The sequence below is a fragment of the Podarcis tiliguerta genome (genome assembly GCF_965153285.1).
Source record: "Podarcis tiliguerta genome assembly, chromosome: 8".
Classification (NCBI taxonomy): domain Eukaryota; kingdom Metazoa; phylum Chordata; class Lepidosauria; order Squamata; family Lacertidae; genus Podarcis; species Podarcis tiliguerta.
The window spans coordinates 82,175,521-82,201,665 of record NC_139541.1 but is presented as its reverse complement, the minus strand read 5'-3'; the positions used below and the strand labels follow the sequence as shown (position 1 = coordinate 82,201,665).

The 26,145-nt window shown below is 47.4% G+C and overlaps 1 protein-coding gene across 1 annotated transcript in view; it reads left to right on the top strand.

Moving 5' to 3' along the window:
• The first annotated feature begins 5,999 nt into the window (after positions 1 to 5,999).
• Positions 6,000 to 26,145, top strand: part of SLC8A2 (solute carrier family 8 member A2) — a 129,180-nt gene continuing 109,034 nt past the window's right edge. The window contains exon 1 of the mRNA XM_083454887.1: positions 6,000 to 6,317. The gene's annotated coding sequence lies outside the window, so the exon portion shown is untranslated. The remainder of the gene's footprint in view (positions 6,318 to 26,145) is intronic.

Sequence of the window (26,145 nt, the reverse complement as noted above, 5' to 3'; positions counted from 1 at the left end):
GTCTTTGGTTGCAGCACAACTGGATTTTTTTTTGCTTTAAGCAGTTAAGGGAGTGTTTGGGCACCAGCAGACAGCCTGTCTATACCCCTGACTGAGGACTGAAAGAATTATTAAAGTATTAATGGTTTCAGCAGGACGGGAAACCTTTTAATCCAGGAGCTCCTACTTCAGCTGGCCATTTACCTTGCATGGCTTCCCTTCTGCTGCTTAAAAAAATTAAAATGAAAAATGCACCACCTTTCTTCCATAGAACCTTCCATCCAGAAACAGGTCAGACCCACAGCTACTTAGCTTCAGCAAGGCTGCTGAGCCATAGTGAGAGTCAGTGTGGCATAATGGTTAGAATGTTGGACGGGGATCTGGGAGACCAGAGTTCGAATCCCCACTAGGCCATGAAGCCTTGACCTTGAGCCAGTCACTCTTTCTGAAGGACCAGGTGCGCAGCCTGGGAGTCATTCTGGACTCACAGCTGTCCATGGAGGCGCAGGTTAGCTCTGTGTCCAGGGTGGCTGTCTACCAGCTCCACCTGGTACGCAGGCTGAGACCCTACCTGACCACAGACTGTCTCGTCAGAGTGGTGCATGCTTTAGTTATCTCCCGCTTGGACTACTGCAATGCGCTCTACGTGGGGCTACCTTTGAAGGTGACCTGGAAACTGCAATTAATCCAGAATGCAGCAGCTAGACTGGTGACTGGAGAGGCCGCCGGGACCACGTAACACCGGTCCTGAGAGATCTGCATTGGCTCCCAGTACGTTTCTGAGCACAATTCAAAGTGTTGGTGCTGACCTTTAAAGCCCTAAACGGCCTTGGCCCAGTATACCTGAAGGAGCGTCTCCACCTCCATCGTTCTGCCCGGACACAGAGGTCCAGTGCCAAGGACCTTCTGGCGGTTCCCTCACTGCGAGAAGTGAGGTTACAGGGAACCAGGCAGAGGGCCTTCTTGGTGGTGGCACCCGCCCTGTGGAACGCCCTCCCACTAGATGTCAAAGAGAACAATAACTACCAAACTTTTAGAAGACATCTGAAGGCAGCCCTGTTTAGGGAAGCTTTTAATATTTAATGCTGTACTGTTTTTAACATTTGATTGGGAGCTGCCCAGAGTGGCTGGGGAGACTCAGCCAGATGGGCGGGGTATAAATAAATTATCATCACCATCATCATCATCATTATTATTATACCTCACAGGGTTGTTGCGTGGGGATTAAATGAGGAGTTGGAGAACCATGAGTTCCTTGGAGAAAAGGGCAGAATGTAAATGCAATCAATCAATCAATCAATCAATCAATCAATGGGCCTTCTGACCACTTCTTTGCATGCATATGGGAGAATCAGGTGATCTGTGCATTGATGCAGGAGAAGAAAATAATAATAATATAGAAAGATGAATTCTTGGATGCCACGATCCAGGTTTGGGGCAGGTACTCTTAGGCGAGAGAACCCCAATAGAGATTTAAAAATCACAGAATATGCAGCAGAGTAAAGTGGGGAAATACATCATGTTTGGGAGGAATTGTGCCCTTCGATATACGATATCTTTATTGTCATTGTCCCATGCAGAACAATGAAATTGAAAAACTACATAAAACATTCAAAAATCCCTAAAAACTCTGAAACCCCATTTTAAAATACACTATACTATAGAGACCCCTTATGCTGTGTTTAGAAGCAAAATTGCATTTGGGTAGAAACTGTTTCTCAGGTGGCTAGTCCTAGTCTTTATAACCCTGTACCTTCTTCCAGAAGGTAGAAGCTGAAAGAGATCATTTCCGAGGTGCGCACTATCCTGCGCTATCTCTGCCGCTTTCTTATGGCACCATAGATTTTATCTAAGGTGGGAAGAGTGCACCCAATTATTCTCTCTGCAGTCTTTACAACCCTGGACAGTGTTGTTTTTCCCCTGACCTTGCAGCTCCCAAACCACACACAGAGACCATAAGTTAATACACTCTCCACAGTGCAATGGTAAAATGCCGTCAACAGGTCCTTTGAGAGATTCTTTTCCGGAGGCTTCTCAGAGGATTCTTCCAAGTTCCTCCCAAAGTTTCCCTAGCATAGAAAAAGACCACACGTTTGGTAAGTTAAAAATAGTTTACTTACAAACTACCCAAAGGTCAGATTCATGTACTTTTCCATACAGCATTCAGAAAAAGTTGCACAGGCAGTAAAACTTGGCTTAGTTGCAGTGGTGTAAGTTCCCTTTTTGTGTGTACAGAAACTCAAGAGAGGCTTGTAAGAGCCATGTGGTCTGAGCTGCAGCAACCAGCTCAGACCTCCTCACACGTTGAGCTTCTCAGATAGGCTGATGGAGAACAAAAGGACTGATTACCTAGTCCCTCCCAAGCTGAGCAAATCCAGGCAGGACACCTTCCTTTATGGTCTTAACCCCTTCATGCTTTAATTAGACTTAAGCATGTTGGCTATACGAGGCTGGTTATCGCACCCTATGACTATGCACAACCTCCTGTCAATCTATACCACAGTGCATGCCTCTGAACAACCAACGTTAGAACCAATTTTTGTCAATGCAGCTATAGCCTTGTTAAGTTTGCCTATTTAGTTATTTCATCTGTTTATATGCTGTTTAAGATTAAACTTGTTAAGTGGGTTACAGTACTCTGAATACATTTTTTTTTAAAATCCAGGCATTTTAATAAAAGTTTAATCTTGCAGATTTAACTAGGTTGTGGGTTTTTTGTTTTGGTACCTCTATTGGTTGGTTCTTTATGTGCATCACAAATAGACAGTCAAAAAATACTCCAGGCACTATGGAACGAAATTTCCAAGATAAATATATTTTCATACTTTTTCAACTAATAGAGACTATATATAAATGGCCACTAAAGACCCCTCATTTTATGATGGGATTTTTCTTCCTGTCGGGAGAGTAGCAGTACAATAAACCCTGAAAAGATATTCTGAAAAGTAATTAAATGTCAACCACTGTATGATACAAGATATCTCCTATAGGGTCATCAAACATGATGCCTTTTGCGTTCTGTGAAATACTCCTCTACATCTGACCAACAAGGTATCAGTTTCAAACTTACAGGTAGGAGTATGAGAATTTTAAATTACTGAAACAATACAAAAATATATTTAAATATTTAAACTAAAATCCAAACCTGTGGTCCCACAGCTTCTTATGGCTAAGGCATAGATTTCTAACAGATCTTTTGGCCCCCAACAAAATTTTATTTGCTGCTGTTGTGAATTTTCTTTTGGCTGCTTAAATCCCCTCCCCTTGTGGCCATTTTTAGTTTTTTAACACTATTGGTTTCAAAAATCGTATTGTAAGCCCTCTGGAGGAGGAGAGAGGTCTTGAGGAAATCGCAGGATATTTTGGTAAAAGAAATAAAAGGCGGTGTATGCATTTTGTTTTGTTTTTTGCCTTTTGTTTTTATAAAAAAAAAAAAACAAGTTTCTAGTCCACATGCCAATGAAGTTGGATTTGATATCCCGCTTTATCACTACCTGAAGGAGTCTCAAAGCGGCTAACATTTTCCTTTCCCCTCCTCCCCCACAACAAACCCTCTGTGAGGTGAGTGGGGCTGAGAGACTTCAGAGAAGTGTGACTGGCCCAAGGTCACCCAGCAGCTGCATGTGGAGGAGCGGAGACGCGAACCCGGTTCACCAGATTACGAGTCTACCGATCTTAACCACTACATCACACTGGCTCTCGAGTTGTGCCTGAATGTATGTGGACACAGCTGGCTGACAGCTCAGAAGCCCGGGAGCATGGTTGAATAAAATCTCAGGAGAGCAAGAAGATGAATTATGCAAACTTGCTCCAATGCGCATAAGCTATACCAGGTAACAAAAACTTATTTTTCAGGGCACTGTATTGTGATTGCCTTGGGCAATTTACATGTTCTATATCTATATACATAGCGTGTGTTCACATGTAAAGATATATAGCATTATTGATATATAGCAAAGAGTGTTCACAATCTTGATTAAAGACAATTAAATATTATGCACAAGATATGCATGAAATGCTTCTTTCTCCAACTCAATAAATGGTGCAGATCTTTAGGAATCTCTTTTAAGTAACTTTCAGATGTGCCAGCCCCTTCCCTAATAAGGCAACCTCCAGATGTTTTGGTCGGCAGTTCTCATCAGTCTTAGCCAGTTTGCACGGTTTTCTTGTTGGGGAGGAGGCATAAAAATGTTAAACCAGTTCTTTGGAGGTGGATTCTGAGCATCGGGAACACCCAAATGAAATTAATGGGGACAACTCCTCTCCTCTTTCATTTTTGCTCCCCAACTGCCCCCTGCCCCCAAGCCAGAAGCCAGAGACTAGTGCTGGTTAAGGTGTTTGATGGACCTAGAACAGGCCCTAGCGGCACATATGTGGGGCTCTGAGCAATGCCTCCTTCCTGTGATCTTACAGGATGGATGGACATGTTTTAAGTGAAGAAGCAACGCTATCTGGAAATGGCCTTGCATTTCTTTTCAGCAGCTAGACTGGTGACTGGAAGCTGCTGCAGAGACCACATAATACCGGTCCTGAAAGACCTACATTGGCTCCCAGTATGTTTCCAAGCACAATTCAAAGTGTTGGTGCTGACTTTTAAAGCCCTAAACGGCCTCAAAGGCCTAGTATACCTGAAGGAGCGTCTCCACCCCCATCGTTCTGCCCGGACACTGAGGTCCAGCTCCGAGGGCCTTCTGGTGGTTCCCTCACTGCGAGAAGCCAAGTTACAGGGAACCAGGCAGAGGGCCTTCTCGGTAGTGGCACCCGCCCTGTGGAACACCCTCCCACCAGATGTCAAAGAGAACAACAACTACCAGACTTTTAGACGACATCTGAAGGCAGCCCTGTTTAGGGAAGCTTTTAATGTTTGATGGACTACTGTATTTTAATATTTTGTTGGAAGCCGCCCAGAGTGGCTGGGGAAGCCCAGCCCGATGGGTGGGGTATAAATAATAAATTATAATAATAATAATATTATTATTTTTTCCAGTTGCATGTTCTCCCCATTTTTGAATAATTTTTATTGATTTCAGATTTTTGGTACAAGACGCCTCGAGTCAATTAAAAAAAACACCTGTGCATTAACATAAACTGCAGAAATAAAACAGAGGCACTGCCTTTGCAAGGCTTTAAGTCACACATTGCAGCTAGTTCATAAGAAAGGTACTGCGTGTTTACAATCAATGAGCTAGTAAGAGTAATCCTCAGTCCTTATTTTTCCTTTTCTCCAGGGACCAACAAATTCTGTCTGATTGTTCCCAATCCTTTTTCTTGACTTTGCAAAAGCCTTTGCCAATGAACCTTATTCCCATTTTACAGATAGAAGAACAGAGGCTGACTAAGAAGTGTGTGCATTCGTTCCTGTGCAGATAGCTGCCCAAGGCTCATGGGCCTGAGCTGGGGCTTAAACCAAAGGTTTTCAGCCTCATACCCCGGTGCCCACAATGGTCAAACCATCTTTTTATTTTTATTTTGAAGTGTGTGCGACTCTCGGCGTTCCTTCCTTTCTAAACACAACTTTAGAAGCAATAATGCGGAGATACCAAATTTTGCACTGTTAAAATGCCAGTCGCGCCCTCTCTCTCCAACGCCCCCTTCCCCAAATACATTGGATGCGCTGTCCGGTCTGCGGAGCTGTCCACCGTTTCCTAGTGCTGAAATCGCTATTCTCTGTCCAGACTCACCGTGGTACTGATTTGCTCGGGGCGACGGGAGCTGCCCGGCTGCTCGAGTGGGTGGGTGGCTTGGGCTGCCTTGAGCAGAAACCTGGACCCGATCCGGGCATGGCGAAGCAGCAGACTTGGCGTTCTTCCACGCAGCTCTCGCGCCTCGGCCACACTCCCTGGCAACGTGGGCTCAGCTAAGCACCACCCAGCTTGAGTAGAGTTGCATCCCTTCCCTTTCCTGGTGGTGGCGGGGGTTTCCTTGCACCCCCCCTCCCGCCCCACAGCTTCTTTCTGTGGGTCCTGAGGGCTCATTTCTCTCTTCCCACAACCTCCCCCCCACCCCACCCCGCACCAGCGCTGCCCCTCCCCTTCTCTCCTCCTCCTTTCACCAGAGGCGGGCTCGCTCTCCATCTCTCTCTCGTCTCTGGCTCCGAGGAAGGGACACTCTCCGGCTGGTGGGGGCAGCGACCAGGATCTGGGGGCTCTCGGGCTTCCACCGCCACCCCCTCGTGTTAGGCACGGCTCCCAGCCCTCGCACACGGCGCCCAGCCCTACTGAAAGAACAACGTGGGGAGGAGGAGGGCGGGCAGAGAGAGAGAAAGACCATGGCGAAGAACTGACCGGCTAGACTCAGCCACAGCTGTGGGGTGTCTCTGAGAGGAGGCGCAGAGGAAGGTAGGTGCTGGGGCGACGTGGGGGGTCCTTTTCCGCTCGCGGGGCAGAGGATAGTGTGCGCGCGTGTGTGCGCGTCGGGGTAACAGAGAGTGGGGTTCCTGTTCCTTCATTTCCTCCCCGCCACCCACCTACCCAAATCTCCTTTTCCTGCTTGGATTGATCCGATGGCGGGGGAGTAGTGTGTGTTGGGGAGCTTCTGGGTCGCTGGGTGATCCGCTGTCGATCAGGATCGGGACCACGGGCTGCCTTGAGCCTTCCCTCCCTCTCTGCTCCCGTTTACTTCTTACTCTCTCTCTGTCGTTCTTCATCGCCGCTGACTCTCGGGTCCCTTCGCGTTCCTTCCTCTCCGGGCACCGCGCGCCGATTTGAGCCACAACCTGGTGCCGGTCAGCGATCGCCACATGATAGCACCCTCGGGGGCGGGTGGGGGCCGCGAGGCTCCGGCCTCCTGAGGGCATTCCCCACCACCTACCAATTGTAGACCCGGTTGTGTTGACACCATTGGGGTAAAGAGAGATGGAGAGAGAGACCTCTTTGCCTCGCCCAGGAAATATGTGCCGTTTTAGCCGTGCTTAGTTAAAATACGGCGTCGAGGTGTGATGAATTCCTCCACCCGCTATGAAAAATCTATATGAAAAGAAATGAAAACCCAGCTCCAAAATTCGTACTCACTTTAAAAAATAAAAATCTGGGACCATGGTGTCAAGATCCCGACCCGCCTTTTTAAAAAAAATAAAATAAAATAAAAATATTGTACCAAGATTCCTTTCTGTAATTGAATTCTCAATAATATTATGATTTTTTGATTTTTTTAAAAAAATCCATCCCACACTTTCCCCCTCCATCCTTCTTTACGTCCCCCATATCACATATCTTTCTAGCTAGGACAGTTGCTATAGACACCACCTTCAGTTTTGAAGGATCTCAGAAGATAATTCGCCGCCGCCACCACCTCCCTTTTGCAGAGACATGCATGCGTTACCCACTCCTCCACCCCCAAACTTTTTTTTAATTAAAAAAAAATATATGATACATAAGAATTATTTCTGGTTGCCGTTCGCTATACTCTGACAGAGTGTAATAGGCGCGTGTGTGCGTCCCCACTCCCCGGTTCAGTCTAGTTCAGTCTGAGTGATTTGGGCTCCACAATGGCCACATCCTGGACTAAGAGAAACCGGGTTGGGAGAGGGGGCTGAATCCTGCACATAAACAAACTGAATTTTCACCTGGCCAAAAGTAGTTCGTGGGACCTGAAGCCCTGCAGTTCCGAGGGGAGCAAACCCCTTTCCCCCTGGTACAGCAACCATATTGAGCCATAAGTGTCTCAACACACCCTAAAAACCATCAGATGTTTATATGTTTCAGATTCCAAACCTGGGAGACCAGAGGAGATTTCCCCCTCCCCAGAAAACAATTCAAATCAAATACACATCTGCCCGGATCCCAAAATCAGGGGGACTTTTCCTCCTCAACTCCCTCCCCACATTAAGAGGGGGGGGGGACTTTCCAAATGACGGAAGTGAGACGTGTAGGTGCCTCAAAGTGGGTACGGATTTGATGCTCTGCTGTGCTGTGCAGTGCATCTCCAGATGTGACATAATTTTTTTGCCTGCTCTATTTCCCACCTTCTCCCATCCCCAACTTGGAAGCAACTTGTTGGAAGCAAAGTCCATCACCCTGGGATGTCCCCTGGCAAGGACTGTCTCCCTAGGAGATATTTGTTTGAGATGGAGAGGATGATATATAATGATAATAATAACAAAAAATGCACACCTCTAGGCTTGTCTCGTGGCCCTGGCATGCCAATTCCAGCCCCGCACCCATTTTGCCAGCCTCGTGAGTTGTCTTGTAGGGTAGACCAAGCACTGGGGGAGGTGGGAGGGCTGAAAGGAACTGGACGCAAACTTGTTCTTATTATAGTTCTTGTAACGATTGTGTCTGGTGGTGCCACGGTTTCGGTTGCCGAATGTAACATCTGGGTTGGCTGAGTGAGTGGCTTTCACTTACAGCAGTTCTCAACCTGTGGGTCCGCAGATGTTGTTGGACTACAACTCCCATCATCCCTGAGCTCTGGCCTTGCTAGCGAGGGGTGATGGGAGTTGTAGTTCAACAACATCTGGGGACCCACAGGTGGAGAAAGGCTGCAGCTAGGAGGTCCCTGAATCTGAGAGAGTCAGAGGTGGCTGGAGGACTCATTCCCATGGCCTCTAGCCTTCTGAGGGGCTCTGTGCAGTTGTGTGTGTGTTATTATTGTTGGGGTGGTGGTCTTATTGGCAGAGCGGGAGACCCGGCCAATGCCCAGCCCCACGATGTTCTGCTGCTTGCCTTGCTCAGTTTCCCCATCTGCGCAATGGGCACAATAGGGAGAGGATTCCTTCCCCCTCTTTTGATCCATCCTGCTTGCCTCTTGCTCTGTGTCTAGAATCTAGAGGTTGAGATGGCTGGTTCAGAAAAGCTTGGGTGTAAGTTCCCTCCTCCAGGTTAAGCACGAGAGAATGATGAAAGCTGTGGGCATCTGATCCCAGTTCAAATCTTAGCTCTGCTGTGAAACTCACCAGGAGTCAGATCAGCTTGCAAGATCTAGTATGTGGGTGATGGTACAGAGCTCCCTCACAGGGTTGTTGTGAAAGTATGTCTTGAGGAAGGGCAGGATATCAGTGAAAATAATTTATTAAAACATCTCCTAGAGGTGCGGCGAGACCATTTCCCCTCTCTCCCTAACAAGGCGTTGATGGCAGGCAGAATGTCTCAGCCTACTCTTCATCTTTTAAGGTATCTGTTAATATTTTATTCAAACCTGTGCATTGACTGGAGATGTGTGTTGTGCGTACCAGGCAGGTTATAGCAGTGCATGTACCCAAAATTCACCAGGTAGATCTCCTGCATTTCATTGGTCGAGGGGGAAAAGCCACACCTCTTGAATTTGCGCCCGTAACACTGCTGGTGGAGGCAAAGGGATAATTTTGGTGGCAGCGGCAGGGAGGAGAATCATCTGCTTTAACTGGGATTTCTGTTCAACATTCCACGCTCCTCTTAAACCGCAGACAGGTACTTGTTGCTTGTCTTTCTAAACTAAAAAGCACATTTTGAGGTTGCATCCTTGTACCGGCGGGTCCTGGGACGCTGCTCAAAGCCTAGGAGACATTTGTGGGTGCAAACGTGTGACAAGGTGTATGTTTTATTGGGGGGGGGGGAGAGAGGAATGACTCTTATTCAGCACCAAGGGCCATGTCAGAAATAGACTATGAATCAGAGGGCCACTGCTAATTCTAGCTGCCAATCATCCTTGCAAACATTCATTTGGGCCGCAATTCACTCTTGCAGCCATGACAGGTGTCAAACTGCCATCATTCCTTGCAGTGCCGTTTTTATTCCACAACTGGGAGAAAACCACGCTACCTTGGAGGCAGCAGCAATGATGGGGAGGGCAAACACACAGGGCTAGGAACTGGGCAGAGTTGAAGTGCAGAGGACATGGGCTTCTGGACGATCTCTCTAATTCTGCACGAGACAGAGTTGCGTTCCACTATTCGAAATAATAAGGGACGCGGGTGGCGCTGTGGTCTAAACCACAGAGCCTAGGGCTTGCTGATCAGAAGGTGGGTGGTTCGAATCCCCGCGATGGGGTGAGCTCCCATTGCTCGGTCCCTGCTCCTGGCGACCTAGCAGTTCGAAAGCACGTCAAAGTGCTAGTAGATAAATAGGTACCACTGCGGCGGGAAGGTAAACAGCATTTCCATGTGCTGCTCTGGTTTCGCCAGAAGAGGCTTAGTCATCCTGGCCACATGACCCAGAAAAACTGTCTGTGGACAAACGCCAGCTCCCTCGGCCTATAGAGCGAGATGAGCGGGCAACTCCAGAGTCGTCTGTGACTGCCCCTCATGGTCAGGGGTACCTTTACATTTTATTTGAAATAATTGATGGGTCAAAAAGTTCAGTAAGCTCTAGAGTAAAATGTTGACTCCTCCTAATCATTTTGCTCTCTCCATCCCCTCTATGAAAATATGGCTGTCATGCAACCGTGTAGCACAAAACAATGCAACCACGTGCACTAGATCCTTATTTCAAACATAAAATAAAAATTATACTTCATAACGGCCTAGTTTCTGAACTATCTTCAGAGGAAGCCCTACGTATAACGTGTTGCAGTAATCTAACCTAGAGGTTACCAGAGCGTAGATGACAGAAGGCAAACTATCTCTGTCCAGATAGGGGCACAGTTGGGCCACCAGCCGAAGCTGATGGATGGTACTCTGCACCACTGACACCACTTGAGATTCAAGCAACAGCGAAAAATTCAGAAGTGCCCCCCAAGCTACCAGGTTCTTCAGAGGAAGTGGAACCCCGTCAAGAGCAGGCAACCTGAAAGAAAGAAGATTCCACCTCAACATTAGGAAGAACTTCCTGACAGTAAGAGCTGTTCAACAGTGGAATTTGCTGCCAAGGAGTGTGGTGGAGTCTCCTTCTTTGGAGGTCTTTAAGCAGAGGCTTGACAACCACATGTCAGGAGTGCTCTGATGGTGTTTCCTGCTTGGCAGGGGGTTGGACTCGATGGCCCTTGTGGTCTCTTCCAACTCTATGATTCTATGATTCTAACCTCCCAGCTGATGGAACTTCCCACTTACAGAGCGTCAGCCTTATCTGAATTGAGCTTCAGCTTTTTGGCTCTCATCCATTATCAAGGCAAGACAATGGTCCAGCACACCCACTGCCAAACCTGAAGATGTAAAGGAAAACTGGAGCTGTGTGTCATCAGCTTATTACCGACAACGGACTCCAGACCTCTAGATAACCCCACTCAGTGGTTTCATGTAGATGTTAAACAGCATAGGGGCTAAAATTGAACCATGAAGAGCCCCACAGTGAAGGCTCTATGGGGCCAAAGCATCACCCTCTGGAAACAACTATCCATATAGGACCAGAAGCGCTGCCACCCCCAACTCAGCCGCTCCAGAAGGAGACCATGGTTGATGGTAATGAAAGCCACTAAGAGGTCAAGGAGAATTAACAGCAAAACATTCCACCTCTCTCTCTCCCGACAGAGATCATCATACCAAAGTAGTTTCCATGCCCAAACCAGGTCTGTACCCCCGATTGAAATGCATCTAGAAAATCAGTTTCCTCCAAGAGTGCCTGGATCTGGTCCACGACCACCCTCTCAAGAACCTTGCCCAAGAAGGGAAGACTGTCAACTTTGATTTTCCAAATCCAGGGAGGGTTTGTTCAAGCCTCAGGAACCCCCCCCCCTTGCAAAATGTTGAGGATTTTGGCCTCAAAATGCTTTGCAAACGAGTCACAGTGAACTACTCTTGGTTCTATCTTTGGGCCAGACTGTAAGAGACCACACACTACCTGGAAAAGCTCTGCGGGACAGCACATCGAGGACACACTCTTTGCCTTCTTTGCTGCCTTCGCTGCCACTAGGTAGGTTCAATGATGAGCCCTCAACACTGTGCAATTGCATTTCACCTGAGCTTCTCTCCATGAGTGTGCCAAGGAGTGTGGTGGAGTCTCCTTCTTTGGAGGTCTTTAAGCAGAGGCTTGACAACCATATGTCAGGAGTGCTCTGTTGGTGTTTCCTGTTTGGCAGGGGGTTGGACTCGATGGCCCTTGTGGTCTCTTCCAACTCTATGATTCTATGATTCTAAATGGGAGAGGGCACTCAGGGGGCAACGACCCTAGCCAATGAGATGTTCCTGAGATCAGCAAGGGCTTGATGTGCCAGTCATATCAGCTGGAAAATGCGTTGTCAGTTTAAGGAGCACACTCCACGAGGCATATTTATGACCCATCAGCTGCAGTGGCTCTGAAAAACGATCGGACAAATTTGTTTAAGCAGCTGCCGGCTATGGAAGTGAAATGGACCCTCCACATTCAAGAGCAGTATACCAGGTTGACCTTTTAAAACCCTGTTTGTGAGTACCTGGATGGACGACTGCTGCAAACGGACTAGATCCAGTACGTGACTTTTTATAATAATACAGTCATACCTCAGGTTACAGCCGCTTCAGGTTGCATTTTTTTGGGTTGAGGGCTGCTGAAACCCGGAAGTACCGGAATGGGTTACTTCCAGGTTTCAGCTGTTGTTCATGTGCAGAAGCGCTAAATAGCCCTTTGCGCATGCGTAGAAGCGCCGAATCACAACCTGCATGTGCGCAGACGCGCAGATTGCAAATGTTGCGGGTTGCGAACATGCATCCTGCACAGATCATGTGTACAATGAATTAACAACCTGTGTACAATGAAATTAACCAAGCCTCCCTCCCCACCCCCACAAACACTCAATCTCATTGCACTCTGAGTGCTTGTCGCACAACACACCAACTCTGAAAGTCAGTCGCACTATATTATTTTCCGTTCAGCAGCCTAACAGCCCACGGATAGAAACTGTTTTTTAGCCTGTTGGTACGACTGATTATACTTCTATATCTCCTGCCTGAGGGTAGAAGATTAAAGAGGTGCTGGCCGGGTGTGAATCGTCCCTGAGAATTTTTCTCGCTCTCCTAAGGCAACGGTCCCTTGCGATGTCATCTAGCGGGCTCAGGGGACAGCCCATGATATCATGGGCTGTGTTCACCACCCTCTGTAGAGACTTTCTGTCCGTGGCTGTCAAGCCAACGTACCACACTGTGATACAATATGTGGACCAATAAAAAGAGGTCTTTTCTTAAACATTGCCAGGAGACACTTGAAATAAGTGTGCAATGAATTGGGTTTGGCGGGGTGGGAATTCTGTTCATCTCTGTCCATGCTCAGAGGTAAGAGCACATGCAGGCAGGCACCTAGCGCATTTGGCTCTGCATGGCAGGCACATGCCAAACGCGGAAGAGCGACCCATGCTGCGTGCGAGATTTTTCCTGCCAAAATCCAAATCTGATGCACCGCATGTCCTAGTAACAAGTCGCAATCTGCTACTGAACAGCAGATGCGTATGTGTGAGAGTTGCCTCAGAGGAGGCATGAAATAAATCCCTTTCATGCCTCCCCCTCCTGCAGCCCAGAGGGGGGAGGGAGAGAGAGAGGTGATCCTCTATCCACCTTGCACCCATGTAATATTTTGTGCTGCCACCCCAAGGCCTATCTGGCTCTCACCCATTTCCCCAAGCTATAAATACCACGCTCTCTTAATCTCCCCTCCTGCGTCAATGCCTGAGGCTTCCTTAATCACGCTTTTGCGATTCCCCCCCCCCCCCCAGTTTCTCTCCCAGTTGCTGCTAATGAAGTACCTCAGAACTGGCAGGGTCAGTCGCAACCTGAGAAAGGTTTATGGCCCCCGTTGCCTTGCAATCTCTGATCCAATTTGCCACCTTCCTCGGTGGAAGCAGAGACTAGGAAGCTCAGGTGAAAAAGAAGGAAAGAGGGAAGTTTCTCTCTTGAAAATCTGGACTCCCTCCCTCCCTCTGTCAATGCTAGAGAAGTGGAATATTGAACGTCTCTTGTTCTTTGGCTCTGAAGTCCCCTCGTTTTATATTGTTGTGTGCACCCCAGTTTCTGAGCATTGAGAGACTCTGGGGTTCCAGCGCTTACAAAGAAGAAGAAGAAGAAGAGGAAGAGTTTGGATTTGATATCCCGCTTTATCACTTCCCGAAGGAGTCTCAAAGCGGCTAACATTCTCCTTTTCCTTCCTCCCCCACAACAAACACTCTGTGAGGTGAGTGGGGCTGAGAGACTTCAGAGAAGTGTGACTGGCCCAAGGTCACCCAGCAGCTGCATGTGGAGGAGCGGAGACGCGAACCCGGTTCCCCAGATTAGGAGTCCACCGCTCTTAACCACTACACCACACTGGCTGTGTGTGATCCACACAAGGATGAAGTGGATCACAGCATCAACCTTCCAACAGTTCTTGCTTCCCCATTAAGTTTCATGGGAAGTCCTAAGCCACAGCTTTGAGTCCGGCAGAGAGCAGAACATATCTCTGTCTCTCCATCTTAACTCAGGCACACCTCACTGCCAGTTCCTCCTCCAGGAAACACAACCCCCCACTTCTGACACCAATGTTGTGTGCACCCCAATCTCAGAGTGGCGAGAGACTCCAACATTGCCTGCACTTACCTAGGGTTTGGCTAACTTGGAATGAAGGTCAATGGACACTGTGATATCTTTAGGATATAGGGTTTTATTTACACAGGTATACAACCTGAGCATAGGATGGGAGAGGCTCACAGCACTGACACCCCAACAGATCTTACCTCCTCACTCAGTTGCCAGGGAAGCCCCAAGCTACCACTTTGGGTCCAGCACAAAGCAGAGCCCTCAGCTTCCAGTAGAAGCCAAAACTCAAACATTAAGCTCTGGCTATGGTTCTCCTACCTTACAAGGTGATGCCACTTCCAAGTAGATAAGGGAAGTTTCCCTGGCTTGTCTCTATGGCAACAGGGCAACCTCTTTGGATATGTAAATGGGTGTACTTGGCTGGCTAAGTCCACTACCTTAACAAAGAAACTGGTTGAGTTGGTATCCTATTGATTCTACAGTTGTTTACATAGGACCCAAGGTTTGGAAAAGACCTACGAGTGTCATCCAAACCGACACCCCACCCCAAGTATGTTTGTTTATGAACCATCATCAATGGATGTGCCTCTTTGAAGCTTGCATGGACCGAAAGGGTGTGGTCTGCAGGTTATGGGTGCATGGATAATTTAGTTTTGGTTTCTCCCATTTTCTCCATTTTCTATGACTTTTTTTTTTAAAAAAACAAGTCCTTGTGAAATGTCATCAGTATTCTAGTGTGAATTTCTCCTAGCGCACATATCTTTGCATGGCATTTTGCACACACACAACTTGTCCACACATTTCTGTAGAAGTTACTTGGATGGAGAACGGCGCCACAAAATTCGGAGGCATGTAAATTTCAAAGGACAACTGTGTTTCAGTTTGCATCTTGTTTCCCGAAGGTGCTGCTTAGGTAGGAAAGGTGCCTGAACACTGAGCTGAATTGAATCTCTCTCCCTTGCTGGGAAGACTCCCCACCTGGCTGGAGCCCAGCAGGTCAGGGTCTGGTCAGTGCCTGGATGAGGGACTGTCTGGGAGCCACAACTATGCCACCTTGAGCTCCATGACAATATAAAAAAGGCAGGATGTAAGATTGGGCCCCATCATCCAGCCTGGACACTGAGGTCCAGCTCCGAGTGCCTTCTGGCGGTTCCCTCGCTGCGAGATGTGAGGTTACAGGGAACCAGGCAGGGCCTTCTTGGTAGTGGCGCCTGCCCTGTGTAACGCCCTCCCAGCAGATGTCAAGGAAATAAACAACTATTTTACTTTTAAAAGACAACTGAAGGCAACCTTGTTTAGGGAAGTTTTTAATGACTGACGCTGTATTGTTTTTAATATTCTGTTGGAAGCCGCCCAGAGTGGCTGGGGTATAAATAATAAATGATTATGATTATGATTTATTATTTAAGTGGAAGAAAAGCAGAGCAGTTCCCTGCCCCGAGGATCTTGCAATTCAAAGTTCAAAAGAGGAGACAAGTGAAGGCAAAGTTAGGGCATAAAAGCAGGCAGAAAAGGGTGCTCTCAGGAACACAAGAATCTGCCTTATGATGAGTCATTAGTGATGGCCACCAGCTTGGATTCAGCAACTTCATGAAGAGTAAACCATGACTGTGACGTTGTGGCTCCCCAGCCACATGGAAGATGGAGCAAGCTTGTACCCAAAGGCAGAAGGTATCTAGAAAGTGGTACCCAAACCAATGGCTTCAAAGAACAAGAAAAGAGATTCCGACTAAGCTTTGGGAAGAACTTTCTGAGCATAAGAGCTGTTTTGACAGTGGAGGAGACTACCTTTCAGAAGGTGGTGGACTCTTCTTCATTGGAGGATGCTAAAGAGACGTTGGGTTGTCCCAACCCCACAATTCCACCACTCTATGAAAAGCCAACCTTGAGTGAACGCAGATAAACTTTGAACGCAGGCTTGCATAAAAGGTAAAGGGACCCCAGACCATTAGGTCCAGTCGTGACCGACTCTGGGGTTGCGGCGCTCATCTCGCTTTATTGGCCGAGGGAACCGGCGTACAGCTTCCGGGTCATGTGGCCAGCATGACTAAGCCGCTTCTGGCGAACCAGAGCAGCGCACGGAAACGCAGTTTACCTTCCCGTCGGAGCGGTACCTATTTATCTACTTGCACTTTGACGTGCTTTCGAACTGCTAGGTTGGCAGGAGCTGGGACCGAGCAATGGGAGCTCAGCCCATTATGGGGATTTGAACTGCTAACCTTCTGATCGGCAAGTCCTAGGCTTTGTGGTTTATCCCACAGCGCCGTCCCTCGCAGGCTTGCATACAAGAGTGCAAAAACCGAAGCAATGGACCCCAAGTCTTTGCTGGGAGCCGTTCTGGATTTTAGGGAGGTTGACACCAGCAGTCTGTGTCCTGCCCCTTGGAAACTGACATCTTCTGTGCATTTTGCAAGAGATCCTGGGACACAGGTTTGCAGGGCACAGGGTGGCAAAGCACCTGAGACTGTCCTTGGCCGTGAAAATGCGCCTGTTTCTCCCAGCGCGGAACAAACACCCTGCTGAGTTAGAAGGCATTACACTGCACACCTCACTAATGAGGCTTTGCTGATTCGCAATCCCCTTTGGACGCCAGTCTGCGAATTAGCAAGAAAAAGATCCATTTAATTTTGCCTAATTTACCCCCTCCCTCGCCCCCACCCCTTTGTTGTGAGTCAAATCTGCGTTAATCTCTCCCTGCCTCCTTTTCTGAAATGGAATGCGGTTCACTGGATAAGACATTATCTTTCCGCTGGACAATGCTGTACGGCTTGGTAATTCTCCTTTATCCAGTACATTTCCGAGCACAATTCAAAGTGTTGGTGCTGACTTTAAAGCCCTAAATGGCCTCGGTCCTCTATTCCTGAAGGAGAGTCTCCACCTCAATCGTTCAGCCCGGACACTGAGATCCAGCTCCGAGGGCCTTCTGGCGGTTCACTCACTGCGAGAAGCCAAGTTATAGGGAACCAGACAGAGGGCCTTCTCGGTGGTGGCACCTGCCCTGTGGAACACCCTCCCTTCAGGTGTAAAGGAAATAAGCAGCTATCTTAAATTTAAAAGATATCCGAAGGGAAGTTTTTGATATTTAATGCTGTATTGTTTTTAACACTCGATTGGGAGCCGCCCAGAGTGGCTGGGGAAACTCAGTCAGATAGGTGGGGTATAAATAATAAATTATTATTATTATTATTATTATTATTATTAATCCATAAACCTCGGGAGCTTTGTCTTCTGGGCTGCAGGAGCAAATCTCGATAGAAGCTGCAGCCCTGGCTGCTTGCAACCACTCCCAAAAAACATCAAGAAAAAAAGTGTGTGGCAGGGGGTGAGGAGCTGTAGAACTGTTGGCTGATTGTGGCTGCAAATTCTTATCTGGCCCCTGGGACGCCCCTTCCCTAACCACACCCCACCAGCCCTGCTCTGCACCCACCTTGATTGGTTTTGCCTGGCTGGAATTTGTCCATGACCCCTGAGAATGCCTCTTCATTATTTACTCAGTTAAGAGTATTGTACTTCCCTCCCCCCTCCACAGTTAAGTGTTTCTCTCTGTGTGCAAACTAGGTAACATCAGTTTCTCCACCCACTTTGACCTCTGACCTGGTGTTATGTAGTGAGTTGAATAGGATCCAAAAGGCAGCAGTTTGATTGGTCCTAGAACAATAGGATCCAAAATGCAGCAGTCTGATTGGTCCACAGACGCCACCCAACCCAGCTCCAGGTGGAAGTGAATCCGCAACCTGATTGGCCTACAGGTGAATCCCGGAATTAGCCAATCACGTGGGGCCCATTGTGTAAATAATGTATATAAAGCAGACATTCTGGGGGAACTTCCATTCCTCCCTATATGAGCTGAATAAAGAGCATGAAATCAACTCTCGACTCCGAGCATATTTCACCTGGCATGTGGCCCCTGGAATTTTCTCCAGAATAGAATGTGGCCCCCTGTTGAAAAGGGTTCTCGTCCCCGGTTGGTCTACAGCCGTGCTGCTGGCTGGGGCCTCATGGGAACTGTAGTCCAGAACTGGGCTCAAGTGGTGAAAGGCTGACCTAAAGAACACCAGCATGGCCGTTGGAGAGAGGAATGATGGGAATTGTAGTCTAACAGCATCTGGTGGGCCACAGGTTCCCCATCCCATAACCTACAGAGGCCCTCTTCTGAGTACAGTGGTGCCTCGCAAGACGAAAAGAATCCGTTCCGTGAGTCTCTTCGTCTAGTGGTTTTTTCGTCTTGCGAAGCAAGCCCATTAGCGGATTAGTGCTATTAGCGGTTTAGCGGCTATTAGCGGCTATTAAAGGCTTAAGGGATTAGCGGATTAGCTGCTAAAAGGCTATTAGCAGTTTAGTGCCTTAGAAAAAGGGGGTGGGGAGCGGAAAAAAAACCCCAGGAATCGCAAGACATTTTCGTCTTGCGAAGCAAGCCCATAGCAAATTCGTCCTGCGAAGCACCTCCAAAACGGAAAACCCTTTCGTCTAGCGGGTTTTCCGTCTGGCGAGGCATTCGTCTTGCGGGGCACCACTGTTTTACCACCACCTGATGAATGCTCTCCCGAGAGAGACTCTCCTGGTGCCTATTTTAACACATTTTCAGTGCCAAGGAAATACTTGGTTATTTATTTAGCACGATATTGTTTTGTTCTCTGCACATTGGTGGTGATTGGTCGGTTTCCAGCTATTCTGGGGTGCGTGTGGCTGCGCTCTGCTGATGGGTTCGCAGAATTGGTTGCTGATGGGCTGGGAGTCCCAGCTGTTTGTTGCATGTTGGGCTAGATATTTTATTGCTGAATTCTTCCTGGCTTGGGTTTTATTGGTTTTCTTGTTTGAGTTGCCGATTTCATTGCGTGTTTAATTTTGTTCCACGCTATCATTGCCTGTCGCCGAGAATATATATCTTTTCTTTATTTATTGGGTGACTAATAAAATGGGAGTAGCAAGGAAATATATAAAATTTCACGGCTGGTGCCGGTGCTCGATGGATCTCGCATCCCCTGGATATATCCTGCCTGTTTAAAAGGCCAGCCTGATCCTTCTGTCTTTAGAACGGCTTTATAGAATCAGATAATTGTACGTATGGAAGGGACCCTTCCATCTACACATTTAAAGCACATTCAAATAATTCTGGGAACTGTAGTATCGCCGAAGAATGGATGCTTTTGAATTCTGGTGCTGGAGGAGACTCTTGAGAGTCCCATGGACTGCAAGAAGATCAAACCTCTCCATTCTGAAGGAAATCAGCCCTGAGTGCTCACAGGAAGGACAGATCCTGAAGCTGAGGCTCCAAGACTTTGGCCACCTCATGAGAAGAGAAGACTCCCTGGAAAAGACCCTGATGTTGGGAAAGATGGAGGTCACAAGGAGAAGGGGACGACAGAGGACGAGATGGTTGGACAGTGTTCTCGAAGCTACCAGCATGAGTTTGACCAAACTGCGGGAGGCAGTGGAAGACAGGAGTGCCTGGCGTGCTCTGGTTCAGGGGGACACGAAGAGTCGGAGACGACTGAACGACTAAACAACAAATGATTCCCCAGCACAGTTCCCAGGATTCTTTTGGGGTGGGGGGAAAGCGTGCTTTAAATGCTTGGCGAGAGAAAGCAAAGCAAAGCCAACGGTGCTGTGGAGTCCCCCAGAAAGGGGGTCCCCCTAATTGAGCCAGGATTCCCTGGTCAGGCAGGGCTCGCCCGCCGCAGAGCTGTTTCTCCTTCAGATGCTAATCGTGATGGATTTTCCAGGTTCCCCGCTCTTCTCTTCTGGCCGTGCCGGGAGTGATTCTCTTGTCAGATCGATGCTTCGTTCTACATACGTGACGAGCAGGTTCATTAGGGGAGGATTCACCCTGCTGGCCATGCAGCAGCAGAAGATGGTGAAAGAAGAGAAGGTGCAGGGAATCCCACTGTCAAAGTCCGTCTGAAAACGAGGAAGCCCACCAGGACACAAGCTTGTGGTGGGGAGAGCTGAGCACTTTGGACTGCATTGCAAATTGGGCACTCTGATTCTAGTACCATTGGTGCCACTAGTGATAATAATAATAACGCTTAGCATCTATTTGGTTAGCAATGTCTAGGCAACGCGATGACCACATGTGCATAAGCAATAGACAATCTTTATAGAATTCCTTCAAACCATAACAAGTAGAAATGAAATTTTTCGTTTCAAAGTCTCTGAAAATCTTTAAATGAAGCGAGGGACCAGACTTTGTAGGATGAAAGACAAGCTGTGAAACTTTGTGTATTCAGCAAATATGATGTCCAACGCTGAACATGGCTACTGTTTTGTAGAATTCTTCGTCAGCGTGGTGGGGGGATAAAGAATTGCTTCATAAACCCATCTTATTTCGAATGAAGAAGAAGAGTTTGGATTTGATATCCTGCCTTTCACTCCCCTTCAGGAGTCTCAAAGCGGCTAACAATCTCCTTTCCCTTTCTCCCCCACAACAAACACTCTGTGAGGTGAGTGGGGCTGAGAGACTTCAAAGAAGTGTGACTGGCCCAAGGTCACCCAGCAGCTGCATGTGGAGGAGCGGAGACGCGAACCCGGTTCACCGGATTACGAGTCCACCGCTCTTAACCACTACACCACACTGGCTTACATATGAGTGTATGTAAATGAAAATATTGAATGCTGTGGAACAGTGCTCATGTAATAATGTAGTCACTGCATATATTTGGAGCATTAGCAGACCGACCCAAGTATCCCTTTTTTCCAGGGACAGCTCTGGGCTTACAGAAGCTGTCCCGGTTTCTGATCCAATCCCGGAATGTCCCGCTTTTCCTTAGGATGTCCCTATTTTCACTGGAGAAATACTGGAGGGTATATGGCAGGACGTTGGAGGGTATGGAGTTTTCTGACCCCCAAGCCATCTGAAGGCAACCCTGTCTAGGGAAGTGTTTTTAAAAATGTTTTATTATTATATTTTTATATATGTTGGGAGCTGCCCAGATGGGTGGGGTATAAACAGTGAAATCATTATGATTATGGAATAATGGTAAAGGGACCCCTGACCATTAGGTCCAGTCGTGACGGACTCTGGGGTTGCGGCGCTCATTTCGCTTTATTGGCTGAGGGAGCCGGCGTACAGCTTCCGGGTCATTTGGCCAGCATGACTAAGCCGCTTCTGGCGAACCACAGCAGCGCACGGAAACGCCACTTACCTTCCTGCCGGAGCGGTACCTATTTATCTACTTGCACTTTGACGTGCTTTTGAGCTGCTAGGTTGGCAGGAGCTGGGACCAAGCAATGGGAGCTCACCCCATTGCGGGGATTCGAACCGCTGAACTTCCGATCAGCAAGTCCTAGGCTCTGTGGTTTAATCCACAGCGCCACCTGCGTCCCTTCGATTATGGAATAGGACACCCCTATTTTCACTAGAGAAATGTTGTGGGGGTGGGTTTATGTATTAGGAAGACGAAAGCAAGCAGGCAGAGAGGAAAATAGGGAGAGGTTGATGGGGCTGCCTTGATAGTGGATCCCATTTAGAATAGAAAATAACTCCAATATTTGCCACCCCGGCTGGCAGTGGATCTCCAGAGAGATCACAGAGATCCAGTCTTATCTGCTGGAGATCAAACATGGTAGCTTCTGCATGCAGATCACATGCTCTCCACATGGTGCTTGGCACAAACTCCGAGTTTGAACCCGCAAGGAGTATTTCCCTAAAGAACTTACTGTTTATTTACGTTTATTTACGTAAGGCTTTTAGATATGTTGCATTTGCTAGCAGCGCACGCACGCACACACACAACACAACACACACACACACACACACACACACACAGTGCTATGAACTGGCAAGGACTTAGAGCAGGGGTCAGCAAACCTTTTCACCACTGTCCCTCAGACCTCGTGGGGGGCGTGACAATATATATATATATTGGGGGGAATGAACGAATTCCTATGCCCCCAAAACAATCCAGAGATGCATTTTAAATAAAAGCACACATTCTGCTCATGTAAAAACGCCAGGCAGGCCCCACAAATAACCCAGAGATGCATTTTAAATAAAAGCATACATTCTACTCATGTAAAAACACCAGGCAGGCCCCACAAATAACCCAGAGATGCATTTTAAATAAAAACATACATTCTACTCATGTAAAAACACCAGGCAGGCCCCACAAATAACCCAGAGATGCATTTTAAATAAAAGCACACATTCTACTCATGTAAAAACGCCAAGCAGGCCCCACAAATAACCCAGAGATGCATTTTAAATAAAAGCACACATTCTACTCATGTAAAAACACCAGGCAGGCCCCACAAATAACCCAGAGATGCATTTAAATAAAAGGACATATTCTACTCATGTAATAACACGCTGATTCCCAGACCGTCCGTAGGCTGGATTGAGAAGGCGTTTGGGCTGTATCTGGCCCCCGGGCCTTAGTTTGCCTACCCATGAGGGACAAATTTGACATCTTGTTCTAGTAAATCACAGGACCACTTCATACCTTCCAAGTACCCCTGTTTTCCAGGGACAGTCCCGGAATTACAGAAGCCGTTCCAGTCTCTGAACTGAACCGGGAATGTCCCGCTTTCCCTCTCTTCTTTGTCTCGGAGAACAATTAAAAGTGGTTTCTGTGTCTGTGTGTGTATTCAGTGGCGCTTACTCCCAGGTAACTGCGTGAAGACTGTGCAGCCTTACACTGGAATGCTAAGCATTTTTACTCAGAACTGAGCCCCACTGAGTTGAATAGGATTTACTCTCTGGTTTGTACCAGATCATTCTCACACTTTCTGTTGTTGTTGTTGTTGTTGTTGTTGTTGTTACATCCTGCCTTTCCCCCTGGCAGGGACTCAAGGCAGCTTACCCCTAAAATCTTATTCCATCCCACTTATCTGTTGAAGGCGTTGCACACGATAGAATCATAGAATCATAGAAGAGTTGGAAGAGACCACAAGGACCATCGAGTCCAACCCCCTGCCAAGCAGGAAACACCATCAGAGCACTTCTGACATATGGTTGTCAAGCCTCTGCTTAAAGACCTCCAAAGAAGGAGACTCCATCACACTCCTTGGCAGCAAATTCCACTGTCAAACAGCTCTTACTGTCAGGAAGTTCTTCCTTATGTTTAGGTGGAATCTTCTTTCTTGTAGTTTGGATCCATTGCTCCGTGTCCGCTTCTCTGGAGCAGCAGAAAACAACCTTTCTCCCTCCTCTATGTGACATCCTTTTATATTTATATATGATGCCTTCCCTTGCACAAATTTTCTTTACAACAACTCTGCGAGGTAGGTTTGGCAGAGAGGTTGTGATTGGCTCAAGGTGTATATATATTCGTATGTGATGTCTATGTGTGCGGCGAGATCAAATGTGGAGAAGCTTCCTGATGTAGAATAGAATGTCCTTATTTTCATCGGAGAAATCTTGGAGGGTATCCCACTTTGTCATGGAAAAATGCACAGTTCCGATAAAGAAGACTAGCCCCCACCGTAAAGGCAGGATCTTTTCCTTCGCCCTGGCACAATCACTTTGCAAATTCACACTTTTTATTTTAGCCCTGTCAGCATCTATTTAGAAAAATTGAATTAAACGTACAGGTATATCTATCTTAAAGTTTTTTTAAAACAACAACAACAACAACAACAACAACAACAAGAACAACAACAACAACAACAACAACAGGCAAACAGTGATGGCCCCGACCTGGTGGAATGCTCTGTCCCATGAGACCAGGGCCCTGCAGGATTTAATTTCCTTCCACAAGGCCTGTCAGACAGAGCTATTCCGCTTGGCCTTTAATTTGAACTCAGCCTGATTTTTTATTCCCCTTCCTTCCCTCCCCCTCCCCTTTTTATGAAGATTACCCACTCTGGGATCCCACAGCTAATTCTCCCCTGGTCTCCTCACCGGCCCAAATAGGACTAATTTAGCCAGCTAGCCCTGGTGATCATCTAATGTTTATTGGATGGATTTCCCCCCGAAATTGATTTTTGAATTCTGAATTTATTGTTATTCATGTTTTATACAGTATTTTATGCTGTTTTTGTTGCATCAATTAAGTGTTTTAAATTTGTTGTTAGCCACCCAGAGCCCGGTTTTCTGAACTGACAAGGGCGGGGTATATATATATAATAAAATGGATGGAGAATAGCCATGGCAGCTAAAGGAGAAGCTTCCATGTCCCAAGGCAGTATACCTCTAAATTGTGGATGCAGGAGAGTATTTTCCTTCCTCACCTCATTGGAGAGGGAATCTAGCCATCTGTGGCTGAAACTGTGCTGTTCTTAGGAACCGGCAGAGTATACCCCTGGGAAAGCCCTCTTCGTGGAAAATTAAAACATGACACCAGCAGATTGTGCACCGAATATGAAAATCCCTTAGCTGGAGAGCACCTGGTGGCAATATATATATATATATATATATATATATATATATATATATATATATATCTGGTGTGTACTGGGGAGAATATGCAGCACAGCGGTTGCTTTGCAAACCAGGGAAATGCGCTATGCATTTAAAGCAGTGTCACGCCACTTTAAACAGTCACGGCTCCTCCCCAAGAATTCTGGGAACTGAAGTTGGTTACGGATGCTGAGAGTTGTTCGGAGACCCAATGAGGGAGCTACAGTTCCCCGGGTGGTTTTAACAAGCTATCCTTCTCCCCAGGGAACTCTGGGAACGATAGCTCTTAAATAACTCTCAGCACCTTTAACAAACCTAACAACAACAACAACAACAACAACAACAACAACAACAATTTATTATTTATACCCCGCCCATCTGGCTGGGCTTCCCCAGCCACTCTGGGCAGCTTCCAACAAAATATTAAAATACAATAGTCCGTCAAACATTAAAAGCTTCCCTGAACAGGGCTGCCTTCAGATGTCTGCTAAAAGACTGGTACTTGTTGTTCACTTTGACATCTGATGGGAGGGCTTTCCACAGGGTGGGTGCCACTACCGAGAAGGCCCTCTGCCTGGTTCCCTGTAGCTTTGCTTCTCGCAGTGAGGGAACCACCAGGAGGCCCTCGGCACTGGACCTCAGCGTCCGGGCAGAACGATGGGGGTGGAGACGCTCCTTCAGATATACTGGGCCTTTGAGGCCGTTTAGGGCTTTAAAGGTCAGCACCTACACTTTGAATTGTGCTTGGAAACGTACTGGGAGCCAATGTAGGTCTTTCAAGACCGGCGTTATATGGTCTCAGTGGCCGCTCCCAATCACCAGTCTAGCTGCCACATTCTGGATTAGTTGTCATTCCTGGGTCCCCTTCAAAGGTAGCCCCACATAGAGTGCATTGCAGTAGTCCAAGCGGGAGATAACCAGAGCATGCATTCTTTGGGGGGGGGGCATGCAATGTTGCTTATACTCAAGATGGGTCACATAAAGTGTATGGGTGCATTGGCCAGTCAGCCTAGACAGTACTGAGCTCGATCAACCAGTCGCCTGACTCTATCTAAAACAGCTTTCAATGGACTTTGTTCCCGCAAGAGTTCATGAGGGCTGCCAACTTGGATGGTTTTAAAAGAGGATTAGACAAAGTCGCGGAGGAAGCTATCAGGATGGCTATTTCTTACTGTTTTTTTTATTTTTGTTTTTGTTGGAAGCTATCCAGAGTGGCTGGGGCAACCGCCAGATGGGCGGGGTCGTCTTCTTCTTCTTCTTCTTCTTCTTCTTCTTCTTCTTCTTCTTCTTCTTCCACCTTTGGACACTGTATGCTTGTGTATCATGGTGGTGAGAATGCTGTTGAGCTTATCAGGTCTCTTCTTACATCCTAGCACAGGGCTGACCCAAGATATTTTGCTGCCTGAGGTGAAAGACAAAATGGCGTCCCATTTTCACCTACAGAATCTTACCTCAGTAGCAGCTGAATCTCTCTTGAGTGCTGGTGATGGGACCTCATTCT